At 37.9% G+C, this 10427-nt stretch overlaps 1 pseudogene; it reads left to right on the top strand.

The window, feature by feature from the left end:
- The first annotated feature begins 4896 nt into the window (after positions 1-4896).
- On the top strand, positions 4897-5579 carry LOC119047627 (DNA primase small subunit-like; annotated as a pseudogene).
- Positions 5580-10427: the final 4848 nt, after the last annotated feature.

Below are 10427 nucleotides of genomic sequence, written 5' to 3'. Positions count from 1 at the left end.
CACATCATATTACATTAGCCAAAATTAAAATGAAGGAGAGAATCCTAGAAGCAGCAAGAGCTAAGGGGACAGTCACTTACAAAGGAGTCCCCATCAGACTGTCAGCAGATTTCTCAAAAGAGACCTTACAGGCAAGAAGGAGCTGGAAAGAGGTATTCCAAGTCATGAAATCCAAAGACCTACAACCAAGATTGCTCTATCCAGCAAAACTTTCATTTAGAATGGAAGGACAGATAGAGTGCTTCTCAGATAAGATCAAATTCAAGGAGTTCATCATCACCAAGCCCTTATTATATGAAATGTTAAAGGGACTTATAGAAGAAAAAGAAGTTAAAAAATACATGAACAGTGAAAGGACAACAAACTCACAGTTATTAACAACCACACCTAAAACAAAAGCAAACTAAAAGGACAGCTAGATCAGGAGTGGAAACATAGAAATGAAGATCTCAAGGAGGGTTAGCAACAGGGGAGTGGGAGGGGGAGAAGGGGGAAGAAGGTACAGAAAATAAGTAGCATAGACAGTAGATAGAAAATAGATGGGGTGGCAAGAATAGTATGGGAAATATAGAATCTAAAGAACTTGAGGCACGTGTTCATAAACTAAAGGGGGGGTAATGGTGGGGATGGGGGGTAATGGTGGGGATGGGGGTAGGGTGGAGGGGAATGAAGGGGGGAATAGAACAACTGTAACAACATAATCAATTAAAAAATTAATAAAAAAATGGAATAAGGAAAAGAAAGAAAAAAAAGAACTTTATACAGATAAAATCCTGCAGTCTTTAATTATTTAAAAAAAAAATTGTAATACCTGACATGTTTACTAAGCTACACCATTTCACCATGAATATGATATATCTTTTTATTAATTTGAATTTGTTTAATAAACTTAACGTGACTTTTTAAAATAAAGACTATGCATTCTTGCTAAGTTGGTTTCAGCTTTATAGCATGTTCATTTTTAATACTGCTGGATTTAAATATATATTAAGTACAAGATATATTCATATATATATCATATTTATATACATAAATATATACGTGTAAGATACCTTATACAATATCATGTGACATATAACGTATATAAGGCTGGGAACTTCATGTGGGGATTAGTACTCCTATAAGAAGCGACCCCAGAGAGTTTTTTCCTCCCACTATCTCTGCTATAAAAAGACACAGCAAGCAGCAAGTGGGTGTCTGTCTGCAAACCAAAAAGAGAATCTTCAACAGGGAACCAAGTGGCCATCACCTTGATACAGACTTTCAAGCCTCCAAAACTGTGAGAAATAAATTCCTATTAGGCCACTCAATCTAGGTATTTAGTTTTATAATCTCAGCTGATTAATAAAGGTTTTGGTACCAAGAAGTTGGGTGCTGCTATACAAAGTAACTAAAAATATGCAAGTAACTTTGGAACTGAGCAATGGGTAGAGACTGGTGAAGTTCTGAGGTACATACTAGAATATGGATATTAAGGGTGATTCTAGTAAAATTCGAAAAGAAAAAAGAGAGCTAGAGAGAAAGCATTCTTCTTTCTAGAGAATACATACATAATCATAAAAAAACAGAGTATTGGTAAACAAATGGATGTTAAAAACCATTTGAGGATCTCAGATGGAAATGAGAACTGTATTATTAGAAATTGGGGAAAAGGCAATTCTTGTTATAAAGTGGCAAAGAACATAGCTGAATTGTGTTTGTGTAGATATTTAGGAGAAGAAATTTCTAGGCAAAATGTTTCAGGAGCAGTTGGTTCTTCCCAAATACTAAGTATAAAAGGTGAGAAGAAAAAGATGAGTTGAAGATAGAATTGCTAAGCAAAAATGAACAAGACCTTAAAGATTTGAAAAATTCTCAGCTTCTCTATATTGCAAAAACAGGAAAAAAAAAAGTGAGAAGGCTTATTCAGAAGAGAACACCAAAAGTGTAGCTAGACTATAAATTGATAAAGAGATTATGGGGTTATATAAGCAGAACATTGTCCGTTTGAATTGAACGGGATCAAGACCGGATGAAATAGAGAAAGGCTACTTGGCTTCTTAGATTTACTGGACAAGACAATGAAGCTATTATGCTGCAAACATACACTATTGTTTTTCTGTTTATTAAATTTATTGGGGTGACACTGGTTATTAAGATCATATAGGTTTCAAGTGTACATTTCTATAGTACATGATCTTCATTGCACATTGTGTGCCCACCACTCAAAGTCAAGTCATCTTACACTTTACCCCCTTCACACATTACCTCCCTCCCCTCTAGTAACCACCATACTATCGTCTGTGAGTTTTTCTTTTTCTTGTATGTTTATTTGTTGCTTTCAGTTTTATATCCCACATGTGAGTGAAATCATATGGTTCTTAACTTTTTTATGGCTTCTTTTGCTTAGCATGATATTCTCAAGTCCCATCCATGTTGTCACAAATGGCAGTATTTACAGTGAACCTAGTGGGATGCATATGTGTTTGCAAATGTTTTCAATTTTTTTTCAATGAAACCCAGAAGGGGTTTGTTGGGTGGTATGGTAACTCTATTCTTAGTACTTTGAAAAACTTCCACACTGTTTGCCTAGTGGCTGTACCCGTTTACATCCCCACCAGCAATAAATGAGAAGTCTTTTTTCTCCAAAAGCTTTCCAGCACCTACCTGTCTTGTTGATAATGGTCACTCCAACAGGTGTGAGGTGGTATCCCACTGTAGTTTTGAGTTCCATTTCCCTAATAGTAGTGAAGTTGAACATCTTTTCATATATCTGCTGGTCATTTGTGTGTCTTCTTGGGAAAGCTGTCAGTTCAGGTTCTCTGCCCAACTTTTTTTCCATTCTCGCCCAAGGACATTTTTCCATTGCTTTTAGAGAGTGAGGGAAGGAGAGAGAGAAACACTGAGGAGAGAGAGAAAATTCATTAGTTATCTCCCATATGCACCCAGACCAGGGATTGAACCCACAGCCCAGGTATGTGCCCAGGCCGCTATGTGAATCTGCAACATTTTGGTTATAAGACAACACTCCAACTAACTGAGTCACACCAGTTAGAGTGCCCTTCATTATTTTTTTTTTAATTGATCAGTATCCCTGGATAGCTACTTTAATAGATTCTGTCTTCCTGTGTGCCCCAAGCCCTTCCATGGCCTTCTGCCCCAGTAACATGTTTTTTTTTTTCACTAGACTTTAACAAATGCATTCCAAATTAATATGGACTATTTATTTTTAAAAAAACTTAAATTCTTAAAGATAATATAGTTTTGGTTTTAGGATAAGAAAAAATGTTCTTAAACCAGATCCTCTCCAAAAAAATGTAAATAATGCTAACTTTTTGCATGGTGCTAGGTAGGCAATAAGTGGAAGAGTCAAGTACCAATTGACTGATTTCTATTTCTCACTGTTTTGAAATTTAGAGTACGAGTTCTGAAATAATCAAATAAAGTTTTACCCAGAAACATATCATATCTTATCTTGGCAAATTTCTAAACCTTTTTGACCATGAAGATCTGAAGACTAGTAAGCAAATTCTGGAGCCTACCTATAATTCATACTCGATGGAGCTCGGACTCCTGGCAGTTACATCTACAGAGTGCAGGTGAATGAGCTCGATACTTGCCCCTCTGTCCCAACCTCCTTCTATTCCTCAGGAAATTAGAGGTCATTGCCACAAGGAGCTTGCAGTGTACGAAACATCACTCTGGAACTTCCAAGTTGGTGAACTCCTGGAGACTGGCAAGAGTGCGGGGAAACTTCCAGCCTCTTCTGACACAGAGAGATCCGATCAGGCCACTGGGGAAGAGTACGGAGAGGTGCTAGGAGGATTTTGCTGAGGCAATCGTAAACAGTCCAGCACAGGATTGGCTGAGAACCTGATTGTCTTCAGAGCACATGGAATTATGTGTCACAAGATTTGAAATAAAAGAAGGGCTCTCTGACTCACAGTCTCCTGGGCTTTCTCGGGCTCTCTTCCTCCAGGATACCTGGATGATCAAGCTGCAGCTGCTTGCATGTTCCAGCGTATGGTATTTTGGATGGGAAGTAACTCCAGGTGCAGCCTAGAATCAGGCTGGCCTGGCAAAGTGTGGCAGGGTTATTCATCTTTGGATGTTCCAGAGGGGATGAGCTCCGAGGCAGAAGCCTGACATTCTAAAATTGTATATCTTTTATATCTTATGTTGCTTTACTTTGTAAACTAGCCCCCTAGAAATAAGATAATTAAAATTAATGACTGATAGGAGAAGTCAGGTGTTAGAGTTTAGCCTTAATTGATAGGTTAAAGTGATTAAAGCTGTAACTAAAGAGTAAAATGTTCAGCTTTTATAGGCTTAAGTGAGTAATGCAGGTGGAAAGTTCTTATTCCAAAATTGTGAAGCTTTTGAATGAACACTCCTTTCCTTAGCACCAAACCTTTGCCTCCGGAATTTTGCCTAGAGGGTAGGGGTGGGAAGCAAGACCCCACCTGCTGTTTGGTAACATCCCCACCTACCTTGCTTTATGTAACTCTTCATCTTAATGTTGATTCTCAATATGCTTAAGGGTCCCCACCTTCAGAAGATTTTCCTGGAATTGGCAGGGCCTCATTCTGTCCACCTGAGCCTTGGAAATAGTGAGGGAGGTGGTGGGAGGAGACTACCGGAAGTGCTTCCCGCCCAGGCCAACCCCTAAATGAGAACTACAATTCCCAGGGGCCTCTGTGGCCACGTCTATGATGCGCCTGTACAGAAGCGAAACCGATCCGCTGTTCCCACAAATTCCTGGGGTAATCCTGCTTGGGTTGAGTTCAGTGCAGTACTGAGATGTTTGATGCCTCAGAACTGTACTCTCTCCCTACACGCAATACTAACACTAGCTCAATTTATGGCAGAGTGCTGAAGAATTACATTAAACGCCATGAAATTCATCCACATTGAAAGATGATATTTACATGTTACCAGTCTTTCTATAGCCAGAGTGATCTGGAAAAGGAGATGCGAAAAAAGAGAGAGAGATACAAGACTGGTATAGTCATGCTATATTCCCGCAGACCCAATCAACAACCACACAGTGAAGCTGGGAGCTTCCCAGGATCAGGAAAAACGACTGGTGTTTCACGCTGACACGGCAGGAGCATGGCTACTTGAGGAGGCATCGCAGATCTGCAGACTTATGTTGTAAGGGCTGGACCCTCATGACAGTGGCCATTCACATTATTCACTGAGCACTGAAGAAGGGATTTGGTTTTAAGCATCCCTGGGTATGTTCTGGAAAGAGAGTGTTCATCGTTGGGTCAGTGGCCAATTAGAAAACTGTCCTCTGCGGTCCACTCTGGGGTAGTTGAGCATTGTAGAGGGTGGTTAAGAGGTAAAAAGAAAGTTTGCCTAAGTGAAAAATTCACCTTTTGACAGAAAAATCTATTAGTATAATTAAAAAGTACTTTAAAGAATCTGCCTTGATTGATCAAGATATTCTTGAAAATAAAGAAAGTAAGGATAAGATTTTAGCCCTTGTTTCTGGAAAAATTCACAATGAACTTCAGCACAACTTCCGAAAGCATCACGGTTCAACTCCAGTGATTGCAGCATTTGTAGAAGGCTGCATGCCCTTCCGAGCCTATTGATGTACAGAAAGTGGACCCATTTGATCCACCTACAATTCTACCTATAAGCTCCATCTGCCATGGATTGCATGCCCTTTCCAGTAATGAAGAGGAAAACAGGGCTGCATTCGATATCAAACATGGAATAGAGTATAAAGAAAGACAAGTCTAGCTCGTTCTGTAAAGATTTTTGAAAACTTTCTTAAAAACCTCGATAAATCCTGAAAAAGAGAACTTCTCAAAAGAGTGATTTAGAAAATTTCCTTTTCTTGAGAAATAATTTCGAAAAGATTCCTGAGGCCACCAAACGAGAGTGTCAAGTTTTCTGGAAGGAGGAATCATGGGAGAAATAAGCGGACTGCAGAAAAATATGTGAAATTTAGTATTATACAAAGCCAATTCTAAGATTTCTGATATAAATATTCAGTGCTACCAATTGCCATGTATAGAGTAAGTGAGCAGTAATTCTAGCTCACTTAGGTATAGCCTCCATATTTCTGGAGTGAATATTCTAGGTGACTGAGGGCTTTGTCCTTAAGTCTTAGATGCATTACAGGGGACCAGTTTGTTTTAGTCTGGCAAATGTGACTCAGCTCTGTATGGAAAACCTACAGAAGCGAAGTGGTAGGCAGGAGCTAAACCTCCAAACCAAGTTTTCCCATGAGAATCAGGCTTAGAAAATGCATAGATTGTTATGGCTTGCTCTTGCTAAAACTCCATCACCCTGGTCTAAAACAATGAATGTGTATTGTCTGTCTTCAAGGTAATTTCCAAAGCCTGTGTGAATTTTCCCAAGTACAGAGCCAATCAGCTCATTGACATCCCCCTCTGCATGTTATTTTCATTTTCTTGATTGTACCTAGAATGTAGACAATCATATTCTATATGATAATAAATCTTTCTCTGATGTAAAACCCCAGGAAAACAATAAAAGCCTGTCTAGGCAAGGGTCGGGGAGCTCCCCTCTTGAGGGAGTGACCGAGGCCATAGGCACCTTCCCCTTGAGAGAGTAGCCGTGCTGTTCCCTTTTTCTTCACAGGATTGTTGTCGCCTGTGCACTTATTCTCGTCAACAACCACAGCAGGTGAACTCTGCTGGCCAGTCCACCACGATGCATAAGTTAGTTATACTTGAAATGTGTGTTCAGTCACTTTCTGGTTATGCTCACTGATAGTTTTATTGGGCCGTTCACACCCCACTGCCCATCTTTTAAAACTGAATATCTAAACCAACCAAAACTTCAATTCAAAATATATGAATTACTAGATTACAATACTAGGGCCTAGTATTTTTTACAACATATTGTAACTATAGCTCCTAACTTCTTTTCTCAGAGAACAATTGGATTAGTTTACCTTAAAGAAGCAGTTTAGGAAAAAAAAAAAAGAAAAAAAACTCAACCAACATAAAACCTGTTGTACTTGTCAACACTCTTGGACCTTCTGTGTTTACCTACATAAATTTAATTTTAAAGGGTTTTTTCTTCTCCCATGTTTGATTGTATGCAATAGATTTTGTAGTGTCAGATTTCTTCTGTCCGTTTTGATTACATTTGTTCTAGTGTACATTCCGTCTTCTGTAAAACATTAAGAAACAAGCTGTTGGGCTGGTGCTTTCCATGACTTATGAAAATTTTTATTGCTTTGCATTTATTTTAACATTGCTTTCTCTGTAGCCATATAGTCTTTCCCCAGCTCCCTTTTGGTTTATACAGAACACACTATAATGCTACCAACACACTGAAATGCCTGGTATTTATTTCTCTTTTCTAACTTTTTAAGAAATTTTGAAGTCTATTGTGAAAAAAATCACTCTAGATTGTGGTCTGTATGTGAGAATCAATAATATGGCACAGAAAAAAAAATCAATAGAGTTGATTTGGCAGAAAACCCACGTCAGTGTTTTTCATAAGAAACATTAAGTGAGATTTTAGCCCCACCTATCGTCCTATAGTGGGATTGCATGTTGAAAATGAAAACTAACCTGTGCTGGACAAGACTCAGATTAGGCAGTGAGCATAAAGCTGGGCTCTGACTCAAAGCAGATACAGTCAAGGGAGGTAACTATGTTTCTTAGTTACTCTCCTGAAAAACAGCCGTGCAGCCATTTTTAGGTGTAAGGAATTTGCCAAATATATGAAGGGCCCAGCAGTGGAAGTACTCATTCATATACCAGCTTTAAAATTAGGTAGGTGTAAGAATATAGAACCCCTTATTTGGTCAAAATAAGAATAGGATTGTGATAGAAATCACTATGGCAATAACACCTGAGAATAAGAAAGTTCATACACATCTAAAGACAATTTTATATACGCATTAATGAGGTAATATCAATGTTTCTTTTCCCCCTTTTAGTGCAAATAGAAGATCTCTCAATACACCCATTTGGAATTGGATTGAAATAGTAAACAAACAACAACAAAAAAGAGAAATAGGTAAAGACATACAGGTTATAAGTAAAGTGGTTATATATCACATACTTGTAATAAAACAAGAAAAAATCATCTAAAATGTATCATAATCTGATGCGGACTCTGGTCTGCAGGATCTGTGTGTTGTGGCTGAGACAAACAAATTCACTCAGACTACGGAAGTTCTGTGGAGAAAAAGGGATGGCACAGCCAACCTCTCTGTACGAGAGGGCCCCGACCCCTGCCTAGACAGGCTTTTATTGCTTTTCTGGGTACATTACATTAAGGATGGTCCTCATATAGTATGTACAGGTTTGCTGTAGGTGATTACCTTTTGCAGATAACAAAGGAAAGAATATTACTAATTACTTCAAAGAGAAGGATGTTGCAGATCAAGGGGGGAAAGTGGTTGAACTGGTTACACTCCTTGGGAGGTTTAGCACAGATTTTAGGAAGTTACTTTAAAGATATGCAGGAAACATTTTCTGCCCCAATTCAGGGTAAATGAGTTTTAGCAAAAGCAAGCCTCATATCAGCCTAGAAATAATGCAGGCCTGATTCCCCATGGGAAAACCTCTCCGTGGTCTATCTCCTGTGTGCCACTCATGCCTGTCAGTTTTCCTATAGGGCTGGACTACATTCTCCATACCCAACAGAACCGTTCCCTATAATAATCATTTGGAAATTAACTCTTTAATCAAAAAAACAGAGGAATAAAATTATAAACTAAAATAAATAATAGGAGAATACTTAGAACCAAGAGGATACTGAAAAAGCAGAATTAAGAAAAAATGTACCATTATAATACTCCATTATTAATGAGGATTAAAAATAAAAGAGTTGGTATTTACCTTAAGCTATTAGAATAGAATAACAATCCCAAAGTAATGAGGAAAGAGAATTAGTACAGATGAAAAGGACTAATATGCTTTAAAGCATTTTATTAAGAAACAATAGCATAGTTTTATTGTTTCAGGTCCCATATTGTGGCTTTGATCCATTTTGTGTTAATGTTTTTATATGGGCACAGACAAGAGTCTAGTTTCATTCTGTGCATGTGACTTTAAAAGTTTGCCATCACCATTTATTGAAGAGGTTTTCTTTTTTCATTGCTTTTTTTTGGCTTCTTTGTTGAAAATTATTTGCCCAATATGGGTGGATCTTGAGAATATTATGCTAAGTGAAATGTCAGACAGAAAAAAATTCATATGATTTCACTCATATGTGTGATATAAAACTAAAAGCAACAAATGAACAAACAGGAAAACCAAACAACTAAACCCTCATTGACATAGACAATAGTACAGTGATTAATAGGAAGAAGGGGGTGGGGGGTTGTAAAAGGTAAAAGGGGTCAGATGCGTGGTGACAGAATACTTGACTTTGGGTGATGGAAACACAGTGCAGTATACAGATGATGTATCATAGAACTGTACACTTGACACATATAATTTTATTAACAAATGCCACCCCACTACATTTGTTTTTTAAAGAAATAATTCAATAAAACAAAACCATGACTATTAGTAGCTTGTTAGAAGGACCAAACACAATATTATTTCAAAGTCGTCCCACCAAAGTTTCCTAAGTCTGACTGCCTCATAAGGCCAAACATTTTTACTCATTATCTTTGTTTAAAGGGCATTGATGCTCAACCCAATCTTGAATTTCCCTAAGTGTTTCTTTCTACCTAAGTTGGGCCCATTTTGATGCTGCACATATTCCTGTGCAGATGTTAGGAATGATTGCTAAACTTCTTCTGTACAGGGCCCTGAAGTAAGTATCTTAAGCCTTAAGCCGTGTGAGCTAGATGGTGTCTGGTGTCTCCCGGCTGCTCACCTCTGCCATCGTTGCTCAAAAGCAGCCATAAACAATATGTGAATGAATAAGCGTGTCTGCGATCCAGTACAAATTTAGTTACAAGAAAAAAAAGAATTTGGGGATGAATTTGGCTTGCGGGCTACATTTGCAGATTCTGGGTTAGAATTAAATACTGATTTCAACAAATGAACAGGGATCATTGATCTCTATGTGAATATATAAGCGAGTTCAGTTCAAAACAAAGATATTCACTTAAGCATAATGATAATGATAATAATAAAGTAATAATAATTACAGTTGCTATGTAGCTATCATTTTGGCAGGGCCTTTTCTACAGATCACACACCTTCTATAGTGTTTTACATGTAATTTCTCATTTAATATTCACAACCCTGTGGAGTAGCTATTGGTATCACTGCTCTTTTCCAGATGCAGAAACTGAGGTTTATACACTTAAGATATTTAATTTATCCAGTGTTCTATTAGAAAGGTGACCGTTTAGGATTTAAAATCATGTTGTTTGAGTCCAACTCCTAAGCTGCTACAAAGAAATACTTGGAAGTCAGGGTGTCATATACCTGGCACATGAGGGTATTTTTCCTGGTACAGGGAATTATTTCTCCAAGTCCTCTTTTTTT

The sequence above is a fragment of the Artibeus jamaicensis genome, unplaced genomic scaffold (assembly GCF_021234435.1).
Source record: "Artibeus jamaicensis isolate MK-2021 breed Jamaican fruit bat unplaced genomic scaffold, CSHL_Jam_final contig_391, whole genome shotgun sequence".
Taxonomy (NCBI): domain Eukaryota; kingdom Metazoa; phylum Chordata; class Mammalia; order Chiroptera; family Phyllostomidae; genus Artibeus; species Artibeus jamaicensis.
The sequence above is the reverse complement of the archived record's forward strand: the minus strand, read 5'-3'. Positions and strand labels throughout refer to the sequence as shown.